Source organism: Macrotis lagotis, chromosome 2 (genome assembly GCF_037893015.1).
Source record: "Macrotis lagotis isolate mMagLag1 chromosome 2, bilby.v1.9.chrom.fasta, whole genome shotgun sequence".
Lineage (NCBI taxonomy): Eukaryota > Metazoa > Chordata > Mammalia > Peramelemorphia > Peramelidae > Macrotis > Macrotis lagotis.
In genome coordinates, this window is record NC_133659.1 from 298,137,692 (window position 1) to 298,151,659 (window position 13,968).

Here is a 13,968-nt window from a genome sequence, read left to right on the forward strand (position 1 = left end):
GTCAAAAACAAATTGCATATAGATTCAGTTCTGTGAGGAACCTAGAAAAGAAACAACACTCCCAACCTTCAAGGATGAGTTTTGAGAAGGAACGTAGGGATGGAAGTGTAGAAGAAGCTTTGGGTCCTCTTTCCTCCATACCTCTAGCCAAAAAAAAGTACTTTATTCAAAGAATATAGAGAATTATTAAACTTCTCTTTCTATCTATGACAGATTGGCATCCCTGGATTAGTTGACATCAGTGTCTGAAATGAGAGCCAAGGACAAACTGGATTTTAGATTCAATTCCATAAAGAACTTAGAAAAGAGACTACTCCATGTGTAACACCACCTCATAAATAGAAAGACTTCTAGCAGTCAGAAACAGCGAATTACCCCTTTTACTATGCGCTTGTGAAAAAAACATCACATGCTTTTGAGAGGATGCTTTTTGCCAACTGTTTTTTCTATGCTACCTTAAATCCTCCTTTTTTAAAAGGCACTTAAGGCTGGCTGACTAATTTATATCATGGTAATCTTTGTGGAAGGAGGGAAGGCAATTAAGGGGTAGCATACTTGAGTCAATGGGAATAGAGAATGACCTCCACTCCTTAATGGTATCTTTGATGGAATGATGGGATGATGAAGTCTTGCTCTGATATCCAAAACTTAGCAGTGAATGTGAGAGTATAAGTTTCTTTTCTAAGATCTTTATGGAACTGAATCGATATCCAGTCAGTCCTTGCCTCAGCTCTTCTGACTCCAAAGCTTGCAGTCTTTCTGGATGAACTGCTAGATTTGTATAGGAAAAAGCAGCAAGACAGGTTCCTGTCCTGACTCTGACACTTTCTAGGGAAGTTGCTGAATTGTGACTTAGAAGGCGTATGGCATGGTGAAAGGAGGGCTGAAAGTTTGAAGATCTTGGCTCATATCCCAGTTCTGCCAATAAATTTTCATGTTCCCTTAGAGAAAGTCCTTTAATCTCTCTAGCACTCAGTTTCCTGTTCTGTCAAATGAAGGTAAAGAACTAGATAAGATGGCCTCTAAGCTCCATGATAGCCACAAATTGATGAATTAAATTACTGATTGTTTGCAATCTGTCAATGGAAATTTGGTTTCAGCTGAATTTGTTAACTAAATCACAAATCTTTCCCATAGTGCTTAACACATAGTTGGTATTCAATAAATGCTCATTGATTAACTGATTGGTTCATTTGTTCCCAACAGGTAATAGACCAGTAACAACTTTTTAACAGAGAAATACATAAAACTCCCTATACTTCCTTTGGCATACTAATATGCATCATCTTTCTTGTTTACCCTTGAATCAGGTTTCTTTTGCACCCAAGCCCAAGGGACCTTTTCATGTTAATAAAGATGTCAAGCCAGCTGGTATCGAATTTTGCAAAGAATTTATCAAGGAAATCAAGACAGAGTAAATCTATCCAAGCAACAAATCAGAGTGCTTGGCTGAAGTTCAAATTGCTTTAACACCCAAGCTGTCAACTTCCACAAATCATGGATAAAAGAGCAAGGAAATTGGCTCTTTTAATAACTCTGGGGGGTGTCTGACAGCCGAAAAGCAATTCCAAATTGGGAGACACCGAGTTTTACCTCTTCTTGTAATATAAAATTCCTGATGATTTCTTTTTAAAGTTTTTCACATTAGCATTTTAAGAAGCCTACCTACTTCTTTCAGCACCTTGGATGCTGCCAGTACATATTGCCCATTTTGAAATGTGTATGGGAATCATGAGTTTAGCTGCTCACCTCATAAAAAAATTACGTTATGTCAGAAATCAATCCTGATTACACACAAAGAAATCATCAAATAGTTTATGACAGTGGACATCAACCTGGGAGGATTTAAACTGCTTGGCTGTGAAGAGATGCAGAACTCAGGGAAATATCTAGAATGCAAAATGTCTGCCTAACTAATCACCTGATGGCTAAATACTTAAATGATTTGGCCAAGACCAATTCAGTTAATTTATAGGTTTTAAAGTTTCATGGACCTGAAAGACAGTAAACGGATTTTAAAAATTATGCAAAGAAGTACACACTGAAAATCAGACCAGACATGGCTATTGTCCAGTGGACTCATCCTAAAATCCTCACACAAACCCAACAATAACAACAAACCACTACATATGCTGCAAAAATCTCAGGTTTTGTCTGTATTCTGGACTCGACTTCCTCTATTCTTCTCCTGCTATTTGGCAGCAACTCTGCTCAAAAAACATCAAAAATTCCAGTGCATGAAAAGTCCTCTTGCTCTAATCTAATAAACATTAGAAGTATAATATAAGAGAATAAATATATATATATATCATATACGAGATACATAAAGATTATATCCTTCTATCTCCGACTGACAGATTTTTCTTTCAGAAGTAGCAGCATTGTTAGCTTTTAGTATATCCATGCTACAAAACTGACTTTTTCTTTCACATTGCAAAGTATACTGAGACCATTAAAATGTAATTCTTATCCCATCCCCAATCTTTCTCTGTCTGAAGCTAGATAGAGAAGTCTTTGAACCTTAGCTGTGCTTTGAAGTTAAAAAAGTATGGATGAGTGCCTCATTCTGCCTTCTATTCAGTTCTACTGATTGAGTTTGGTGTTGACTCTGCAAAATCATTCATGTTCATCCCCTCCAATCTTTTCCCATTGGCAATCTAATGCAAACCTTCATTATCACCATTATCACGTTCCTAGCCTGCAACAGATTCCTAAAGGACCTTTCTTTCTACTTCTCTCCCCCATCATCCACTCTCCATTTAGCTACCTGAATAATATCACTTTTGGAGATCTGATCTTGTCACTTCTTTGTTCAAGAATCTTCAACAGCTCTTTATTGCCTAAGTTCAAAGGGCTTTTTTTGTCAGATGCTCAACCCTGAAGAACAGGATGAGATAACTGACACTTACTTGCAGATAATTAAAGCTAATTCAAGAGTAGAGCCCTCCTAAGGGGACAAAAAGAGCATGATTCAAGCCTTGGCTAAGAGTATTTAGTAATAACATCATATGTTAGAGAGCATTGATATAAAGTTTTAGATCACAAAGCACTTTGCATGTTAACTCACTGGATCTTATTTAACACTAATCTCCTTCATATACTCTACAGTCCAGCCAAACTGGACTTCTTCATGTCTTTACAAATGACATCCCATCTATCATCTTTTCTGTGCTTTCACTATATCTCCTCTGTCTGTGAGTGAATATGAGTGAACTCCTTGCTCACATTTATCTCTTAGAATCCATATTTTCCTTCAAATTCTCAACTCAAAAGGTTTTTCTATAGGAGACCTTTCCCAATCACCACTGTTCCTAATGTTTTCTTAATCCTCTTCCCTGCCCCCCCCAGTTACCTTGCATTTGGCTTGTTTTGTCAGACCAGTTCTGGATTATAACCATCATCTGTGTCCTCCGATCCTATTCAAATGGCACTGGAAGAAGAGACTGTGCTGAAAGGATCCATTAAAAATTCATGTTATACAACTTCAACTGGTCCCTTACTGCAGCAAAGCAAACCTTTTATTCCTCCTTAATTGATTCCTATATCATACTCCAAAAAAAAACTATTCCAAATCATCTCTTCTCCCCTCAAGCTTTTCAAAATCCCCATTACCACCTTTTCTCCTCTAGGGAATTCATCTCTGAATCTACTGACAAAATCGAGGCTGTTTTTTACCTTCTTGTCATCTCAAAACCCTTTGACATTTCCCCATAATTTCATCCTCTGCCAAATCAAAATATTACCACTTCAAATATCCCCATCTTAAATACTCCATCTCAATCTACAGTTCCTTCAAATATGCCCAAGTCTCTCTTATTCTTTAGTTAGAGTCCTTATTTTATAAGTTTGGAAATATCAGAGAGAATCCGCTCCTGTCCCCATCTTGGCTCCACCCCCTCCTCTCTTATTCTTTAGAAACCTTCACTAGATCCTATCATTCCATCACATTAATATTCTCTAGCTTTTATATGACTTATAGACCATACAGAGATACAAGATGTTTGGTTAAGTGAGTGGGTGGTGAGGTCTAACTATTTCTTTTTGGTGGAGAAGAGAATCTATTGCTTATTCCTTAGTTATCTGATGGAGATAACTGAGCAGTTATCATTGATGGAGAGGTGGGATTGTAGAACTATATTTACACACAAACAATTCTAGCTATAGATATCTTGGGAACACTCATATGAGAAGGCTGAAACACCTGGTAATCTGAATCATTTGAATTGACCTTTTGCATCCCTCCTGATACCCAAGGTTAGACACAGACAGGTCAGCAAAGTTCTTATTAGATGTCTTCAGTCTCCTGCAATCAAAGATAATTAGACTTAACTCATTCATTCTAGTCATGTCCTGATTTAAAGGAAAGCATGCATTTACCAAAAGAATCAGATTCAGTCACAATGTTCCTTGTACACAAAGACCTATACAAACAGTTGTTTTACTGGTGCAGTCCTATTATGTAATTACTTCTCAATTAGTTATATGTTTGTTTGTGTATTAAGGGAAAAGAGTTGAAATCATTTTATTCAACAAAGAGATAAATCCCAGGGGCTGCTTATCATTGTGTATCATTAGTCCCACTGCTTCTGGAGTGGGTTGCAACCCTACTATAGGGGTATTGTAAAAGCCCCTTGCATCTTTAAATATTGTTTGTCAGTCCAGTCTGAACTTGCATTCACCAAGACTCTAAGACATAGAGAAGAGAGAAGATGGCCAGCACCAAGGAAGAAAAATCTCTCCAGAAAAATCTACATTATTAGTTGGTGAACAGAATTTCTTGAAAGATTGAGTTGGATGACTAATATGCTAATCACGATTGTTGATTCACAGCTTATATAAGATTGTTTGCTGCCATGGAGTGAGTGGTAGAAGAATGTGGAACTCAGAAGCTTACAAAAGGATGAATGTCGAAGGCTCTCTTTGCATGTAATTGGGAAAATAAACAAATAAAAGAGAAAAAAAATCCTAAAAAAAAAAAAGCAGCTGAAAGCGTTTTATGGCTATAAATGGACTGTGAACTTTTCAGTAGGAAAAGAAATCGAAACAATGGTGTTTTATGACAGGCCATATAAAAGACAAAGTAGCTTCCCTTTAGAAGCTTTATCTTATGGTTACCCTGCCTCAAATTATGAATTCCATTCATTTTCAATAGAGCAGAAATAAGTCCAGTCCCTCATAAAATGAGGTAAATAAGTTTATGTAAAAAAATAGAGAAAGCTTCTGAAGAATCTTATTTGATAAATATATATATATATATATATATATATATATATATATATATATTGATGATGATTGTGAAAAGGTAGGTGGAGCACTGGACTTGATAAAAAGAAGAAATGAATTCAAATCTTGCCTCTGACACTGACTCTGTGACCCTAAGTAAGTCACTTAGGCTCTATAAGCTTTAGTTTTCTCATTTGTAAAATAGCGTCAAAAATAGTATCTACCACACAGAGACATTATGAAGATCATATGGAAACTTCTTTGCAAATTTTAAAATGTTGCTGTTGTTGTTACTATTACCATTCTTGTTTTGCTCACTAGGATACAGCGAGATTTTGTTTAACTTGGACTATGTTCTTGGATGAATAAGAGGAACCTGATCACCCAGTCTATAAAGTTAAGAAACCCAATGTAACGCGGCTGATGCTTTATTTTAATCATTGTTGCTCTCATCCGGATTTGAGATCATATGATCTAACGCAAATGGCACCCAAGTGAATTTTTCCTTCTACTTTGACAAATACTCTTTAATATGGGTCATAGCTGATCAACAAGAGAACCTTTGAAATTTGACGGACAAATAGACTGTATTCTGAAGATTTAGTGAACAATATAATTCTTGATTTGGGTAAGAAGTTGTGGATTCCTAGATGCAAAAGATGCAAAGGTAATTCCCTCTAAATTCCCCATGAATAAATTATTTCCTACAAATTTTCCTAAAATACAGGTCTGACCATGCCATCCCCCTTACTCAATAAACTCAGGTGGCTCCCTACCATCCAGATCAAATACAAAATGCTCTATATGGCATTCAAAGACCTTCATAACTTAGTCACATCCTACGTTGTTTTTTTTTTTAGGTTTTTTGCAAGGCAAATGGGGTTAAGTGGCTTGCCCAAGGCCACACAGCTAGGTAATTATTAAGTGTCTCAGACTGGATTTGAACCCAGGTACTCCTGACTCCAAGGCCAGTACTCTATCCACTGCACCACCTAGCTCCCCCCACATCCTACTTTTGCAGTCTTCATATACATTGTTCTCTTCAACAGTTTTCATTTTAGTGATATTGGACTCCTGGCTGTTCCACCAACAAGACCCTCCATATCTTGGCTATGAATATTGTAACTGGAATACCTCTTCATCTCTGCTTTCTGGCTTCTCTGTTTTTCTATATATCTCAACAAAAATCCCATCTTCTACAGGAAGTCTTTCCAACCCTTTTTAATTCTAATGCCTTCCTTCTGTTAATTATTTTCTATTTATGCTGCAGGGTAAGGACTGACTTGCCTTTTGTTTCTTTTTTGTCTCTTTGGCCTGGTACATAGTAGTTGTTTTAAAATATTTATTGGTTGTTTGATTGATTGACAAATGAGATTTAGAGAAACCCAGTGTGTTCTGTCATATCCTTCTTTGTTTTAATCATTGCTCCTCTCAGGAATGAAAATGGTCTTGTGGATACTCCATAAATGAAAAAATAAGCAAGGCAAATGGGGTTAAGTGGCTTGCCCAAGGCCACACAGCTAGGTAATTATTAAGTGTCTGAGACCAGATTTGAACCCAGGTACTCCTGACTCCAGGGCAGGTGCTTTATCTACTACGTCACCTAGCCACCCCAGAAGACCCTCTTTTAATAAGATCATATTATTTGTGTCTTCTGGTGAATAGATCTGGCTTGGAAAAAGCTGTGATGAGAAGAGTTCTAACATTAATGGATAAGTAAATAACTACAGATTGGAAAGCAAGTTTTAGGATATCCCCAAGCCAGGAAAGATTTCTGTACTTTACACTTAGTACTAATATGTTCAAATCATCATCAAATCAAAATCGGAGATTTAGAACCAATAGTACAGATCTGACTTTGTCCTTGAAGTTTAGTTTAGAAGTTTAAATATTACTTACAATCCTCACAACCTACCCTCTTTCTATCTTTGCAGTTTTCTTACTTTATTTACTCTTCTTCATTTATTTCCCTTCATGAGTATTACATTTCTTACAAATTGAAGGACTGAAGTCATTAGATAGGTCTACCAGCACCATTTCTCCAACAGGATGTGCTCATACCATGTCTTTGTGTCACATTTTGGTGAGATTGTGAACTTAATCAATAAAAGTTGTGTAGGTTCTGCTCTACCAACCAGCAGTTTCTTATCTCTCTACTTTCTTCTCAGGCCTCTCTATTCCTTGAGAACCAACAAAATGAAATTAGACCAATTAATAACACTGTAATGGCTGTGCGTAAGTAAAAAGGAAGAATCAAGTAATTGGACAAACTTCATTATTTTCTTATTTTTAGAAACTGCCAACTCAGCCTTTAGTAGCTACCATCCATAATCAGCAGCCGTCAGCGTTGAGGCCAGACCCTCCACAAGCAAAATGATTTTGACTTACTGAAGGCCCAAAGGATGGTTAGTTTTTTTTTTCAGCAATAAAGTATTTTTAATTAAGGTATATACATTTTTGACATAATACTACTGCACACTTAATAGACTACAGAATAGTATATACATAACTTTTATATGCACTGGGAAACCAAAAAAAATTGTGTGACTCTTTTCATTGCAATATTTGCTTTATTACAGTGGTCTGGAATCAAGCCTGCAATATCTCCAAGGTATGCCTATATACTCTAGTTTAGTCATGCAGGTCTCCTTGCTCTTTCTCACACACACAGCACTCTATTTCCCATCTTACACCTTTGCATTGACTGACTACCAGGAATGTTCTGTCTCCTCCCTCCACCTCTTAGACTCCATTACTTCCTTCAAATCTCAGTTCAAATGGAATTCTCTGAAAGAGGTCTTTTCTATTTCCTCAAGAATTAGTTGTTTAACAAACATTTATGAAGTTCCTTCAGTAGATCACTCTATAAATTATTTATTCCCTTCCCTATCTATGACAGTAAAGTCTTTTCATTCCTTCTTTCCTTCCTTCCTTCCTTTCTCTCTCTCCCCCTTCCTTCCTTCCTTCCTCTCTCTCTCTTCTTTCCTTCCTTTTCTTTCCTTCCTTTTCCTCTCTCTCTCCCTCTCTCCCTTCCTTCCTTCCTTTTCTTTCCTCCCTCCCTTTCTCTCTCTCTTTCCCTCCCTTCCTTCCTTTCTCTCTCTCTCTCTCTCTCTCATTCCTTCCTTCCTTTCTCTCTCCCTTCCTTCTTGACTTTCTTCCTTCCTTTCTTTTCTCTTTCTTCTCTCATGTGTATACACACAGTCATATCTATCTAGCTTGCAGACAAAAGTTCCCCCTCTCCCTCCCCCCCAGGAGGTACTTAATGTTTCTAAGGCTAGGGCCATTTGTATACATGAAAAGGGTGACTCCATAACACAATCATTCTTAGATCTTAAGATAGTTCTCATAGTTAGTAATTCTTTTTTTTTTTTAGATTTTTGGCAAGGCAATGGGGTTAAGTGGTTTGCCCAAGGCCACACAGCTAGGTAATTATTAAGTGTCTGAGACCGGATTTGAACCCAGGTACTCCTGACTCCAGGGCAGGTGCTTTATCCACTGAGCCACCTAGCCGCCCCATAGTTAGTAATTCTTGGGGCAATATAAGTATTCTTGGGCTCAATAGTAACAGTCACTGTCTCAAGTCTTGGGGTCGAAGCCATCTTGCAGGACCCAGAACCGGCGTTCTGTGATGGGAATAGGAGTGCAGTATCTGCCAGTGACAAGGAACAGGTATTGTGAACCTAGGATGATGGGCTACCTAGGGAAATATGGGGCACTAAATTCCTTAGTGTACACCTGGTGCTGGTCCAACACTTTGCCAGAGGGTGAGATCATTCCAGAGCTCAAAGAATTATTGTTTTGCTAAGCTCAGGGCACAGCCTTTTTGCTAGGTCTTAGCTCTGGAAAGTGGGTATCTCCAAAATATTTTGCTATTTCTATTGTCTGTCTATCTATCTATCTATCTGTCTGTCTGTGTCTACCTGCCTGTCTGTCTATCTACCTACCTACCTGTCTGAGTGTACACTTATTGCAACTCCTAAGGTTGACATACAACAAAGTATGAATCAGTTTTCACTACTCATGCTAATTTTGCCTAACAATTCACACCAAGAAAACACAGATTCTGTACCAGCCAGCACCACACCATTCATTTGTGGAACCATTCAGTAGAGCAAATGGAGAAATATTGAATGTTGTGATTAAGTTCACCTACCTTGGCAGTATACTTTCCAGGGATATACACATGGATGATGAGGTTGATACATGCATTGCCAGGTCTAGCTCAGTGTTTGGGAGGCTCTGAAAGGAAGTTTGAGAGAGAAGAGTATTAGGCTGCCTACCAAACAGAAGGTCTGCAGATCTGATCTCATTGTTGTATGTATGTGAAACTTGGTCAGTCTACCAACAACATGCCAGGAAATTGAATCACTTCCAATTGAATTGTTATACCTGGCAAGATACAATACTGATGCTTTCTCAGGCTAAACAGCCAAACATTCAAACTCTATGCAGAACATGCAAGTCGGATAGATTGGCCACACTGTTCAAATACTATATGTATTTTTGCCTCAAAAACTATTTTGCCAAGAACTCACAAAAAGTAAGCATCACATGGAGGTCAGAATAAGGACACTCTCAAAGTCTCTCTCTGAAGAACTCTGGAATCAATCTCACAACATTGGAGACACTGGCAAAGGACCACCCAGCATGACATGCCCGTATCAAAGAAGGTATTGAGCTCTATGGGTGAAGCAGAATTGCAGTAACTCAAAATTAAACATGAGATTACCCAAATTTAGAGACATCTCCACTCCAAATGTTGATGTGGATTATCTGTGCCTGCCTGTGGTAGAACTTTCCAACCTTGTGTTATTCTGATCAGCCATAATCAGATACATGGTACCTTGACTCCAACACAGTGATGTCATGTTGGTCCTCTTTGATAATGAAGAATAACAGCCAACCAACTCAATATCTCTTAAAATTGGAACACTGAGGGGCAGCTAGGTGGCACAGTGGATAAAGCACCGGCCCTGGAGTCAGGAGTACCTGGGTTCAAATCTGGTCTTAGACACTTAATAATTACCTAGCTGTGTGGCCTTGGGCAAGCCACTTAACCCCATTTGCCTTGCAAAAATCCTTAAAAAAAATGGAACACTGAGATTGGGAAGTGACCCCACACTATAAGAAACAAAACCTAGTTCCACTCTATTTATAGGAATATTTATATGTCTGATATTTTGGACATTAGTATTTATATTCTCAATTTCTAGGCATCATTTTCATAGATTTGTACATTTGCTATTGGCTAGAAATTTCTCTGAAAGTTAATGTGAGTGTAAGTTTTTAAATACCTCCCTCACTCAAGCAAAAATACCTGTTTATTCTGTACAATTCATTCTACCAAGTATCTTCATTTCCATTGACAAAAACTAAAGCAAATTAAAAAAAAAGTAAGGAGAGCACTATTCTTTAAGTTTATTGGTACAAAAATTTTATACATGGTACTTATAGCTAGAGAAAGAAATGAAATGTTATATAAAAAAGAAAGTTACTCTTAATAAGACATGTATAGCCTATAGACCTAAAAAAAAAAAGAAACATCCCCAATAAGCAAATTGTGATATTTGGCACAATTAGTTTTTAAAAAAAAAAAAAACACAGCGCAGCAGGCCCTCTGGATTGTGTGAATGTGTGTGTGTGTATATATATACATAAAAGTAATTTTATCATGTGATTCCTTTAAATTTCAAGAAAAGTCCAGAAGAACTGAATTTCTTTGCATTTTAGTATTGATTCTATGAAATTGAATGATAGAACTATGTGGATAACTTTATTTGGACTCAAACGTCATGATTTTGAGTCCAAGATCAGCTATGATCTTGTGAGAATGAAAAGAGATAATATTTACTAAATGGTACATAAATCATTAACTTCTATACAAATGAGTTGTTATTTATTATCATCAGCTATCATCATTATCATCATCATCATCATCATAATCATTAGCAGCTACAGCAGCATTATTTTACCTCAAGTAAAGACAGGACTTATATAAGTGAGTTCTTTGGGTTTCTTGTATGAGCCTACTCTATGGGAAAAACACTGAAGTGAGAACCAGAAGTTCTGATGTAATATCTCTTTTTTGCTTTGGGGTGGTGCCCTAACAGCCCTAGGTGGGCAGAGTTGAAACTAGGGCAAAGAAATAGGATCTTTGTGATAGGGAAATAAAATTTAGGGGGACACGAGACAATTCCAGTCATTTATCAAGTTGGAAATAACAGAACTGAGCTTCTAGTCAGAAAAAAAAATCATTAAACTATGGAGCAATTAAGATAGGGACTTCCTCTATTTGGTGACCGACCACCTTTCCTTCTATCCTTTCTTCCCTTTTCCCCACTTCTCTCTTCAATAAACCTTTACCATAAGCCAAATCTCCTAGACAATAGCCTTCCTAACAACAGTAATCCAAATTCACGTTTGTCCCTGATAGAAAAATGGTTGTTTATGCCTCTTCTGGAAGGTCCCTGATAACTGGGGTTCTGCCAGTTAAGAGACTGGTAAATTAGAGATACTCCTTTACCCTAGGGAGCAGGATATAAGTAATTCTTGGCCTGCCTGGGTGGAAATTAAATTCCTCTAGTCACTCTGGGTCCCAGATATTACCAGTTTGGCTTTGGTTACCAATGTTCTCCTTCCTGGAGCTATTGGCAGCTTGGGTTTAACCCTAGGCAAGGGAAAAGGCTGGTTTTGCTCATGGTGCTTCCAGAGCTGCCTGCAGCTGGGACTGATTCTCCAAAGGATGATCTAATCTAGTCTAAGGGCGGACAGGAAGTTTGTAGGAAAAATGGGTTCAGAATGGAATATGAGCTCAGTTTGGGATATGTTGAGTTTGAGTTGCCTGCCAGATGTCCAGGTGGAGTTATCTAACAGGCAGATGGAGACATGGAACTAGAGTTCCATAGAGAGCTTAGGGGCGAATATGCAGATTTGGAAGTCATTGGTGTAGGATAATAATGGAAGCCTTGGAAGCTGATGAGATAAAGAGAATTAATATGGAATGAAAAGTAAAGGGGACTTAGGGCATGAATTAGCAAAAGAGACTGAAGGAAAAGTCAGATAAATGAGGAGAGTTGCCACACTCGTGTGATTTTTAAAAATAGATTAATTTAGATTTATTTTTAATTGTGACCTAGATATCTATAAGCATGAACATTCTAAAATATAAAGAACAAAGAAAGAGGATTGAACATAAAACTTTGAACTTTCTCCAGTTTTTAAAATAAGTATAGTAATTTTAAAGAGGCAACAGGTACATTGAATAGAGCACTAACCTTGAAACCAGGAAGACCTAGGAAGACCAATGTCTGAAATATGGATTGTTTGACCCCTGAGCAAGTCACTGTCTAGGCAACTCTCTAAAGCTAGAGGAAAAGTGCTAACTTGCATTCCTCCCCAGAGAGTTTTTCATAACAATAAACTCTCAGGACAAGTCCCTGCTCTCATATCTATTACATTTAACCAAATCATAGTTAAATTGACCTGCTAGTCTGAACTTCCTTCTGATCCTTTCTGTATATTTTAAATATTATATGGATGCTTTTTTCGTTCTTTTCTTTTTTTGCATCACTATCACTACCAACCAACTCCTCTATCCAGATAAATAAAACTACTCCTTTGTAATTAATAAAAATAATCAAGTAAACAAATCCATTCATTGTCATTATCTGAAAATGTTTATCTAATTGTACCTCCAGTCCATCACCTCTCTGTCAGAAAAGAAGCATAGATTCATCATGTCTGCTGGTGTCATGGTTGACTGTTTTTGATCAGAGATCAGAAGCCTTTCAAAGTTTTTTCCCCCATTCAGAACCTGTATTCATTCAATATATTGTGCTAGTCAACTTTGTGCAATGAATAACTATGATAGACTTAACTCTTCTTACCAGTTCAGTGACCAAGGAAAATTCTAAAAAAATTGTGATGGAAAATGCCCTCCACATCCAGATAAAAATTTTTCGCTTTTAAAAATCAGTTTTAAGTTTTTTTGTTCCCTTTTGTTCTTCTTTCACAACATGACTAAAAGGGAATGTAAGAGCAGCTTGGTGGCACAGCGAATAGAGTACTGACCTTGAAATCAGGAGGACAGGAGTTTGAATCCCACCTCAGACACCTGACAATTACTAGCTGTGTGATAGATCAGATCTGAAAATCTGTACAATACACCACAAATAGCCAGATGAGAGAAAACAGTGGCATCAGTTGGTCAACTAATATTTATTAGGTGTCTTCAATGTTCCATTTGGGAAGATAATTTTTTGTGACTATGAGTGAGGGACAGTCTAAAAGGATCTGAAATAGGCTCAAGAAGAAAATGCCATTTGGGTGGAATTTTAGTAAAAAGCAGGGATTCTAAGAAGGAAAAAGAGGGAATGCTTTCTAAGAGTAGGAAACACCCAGGGAAAGGCAGAAACAAGAATACATTGCCTAGAATCCTGATCTGTTCTCCTTTCCCTTGTATCATGTCTCCTTTCAAGGGTGATTCTCCAAAAGAATTCAAGGATCAACTGGAGAATCCCTACATAGGTAGGTCACAGAAGATAAATCCTAATTTCTACAAACTCTGAAATAGGAAGCAAATTAATCAATCATAGGGACTAGAAAGAATCCTGCCATGTTTGAAGAAATTATGACCTCCTCAAGTAAAGCATCTTCCAAACCAAATTATTAAGAATGTTTCAGGATTGTCTTAGCTCTGAGAAAATATTGAAATGCAATTAATTGATTACAGAGTCAAAAACCCCA

At 37.3% G+C, this 13,968-nt stretch overlaps 1 long non-coding RNA gene across 1 annotated transcript in view; it reads right to left on the reverse strand.

Moving 5' to 3' along the window:
• Nucleotides 1-13,968, reverse strand: part of LOC141515166 (uncharacterized) — an 86,496-nt gene that overhangs the window by 20,387 nt on the left and 52,141 nt on the right. Inside the window, exons 2-3 of the long non-coding RNA XR_012476233.1 lie at nucleotides 9,377-9,462; nucleotides 3,353-3,448 (exon numbers count right to left, since the gene is read on the reverse strand). This is a non-coding gene — a long non-coding RNA (uncharacterized LOC141515166). The remainder of the gene's footprint in view (nucleotides 1-3,352; nucleotides 3,449-9,376; nucleotides 9,463-13,968) is intronic.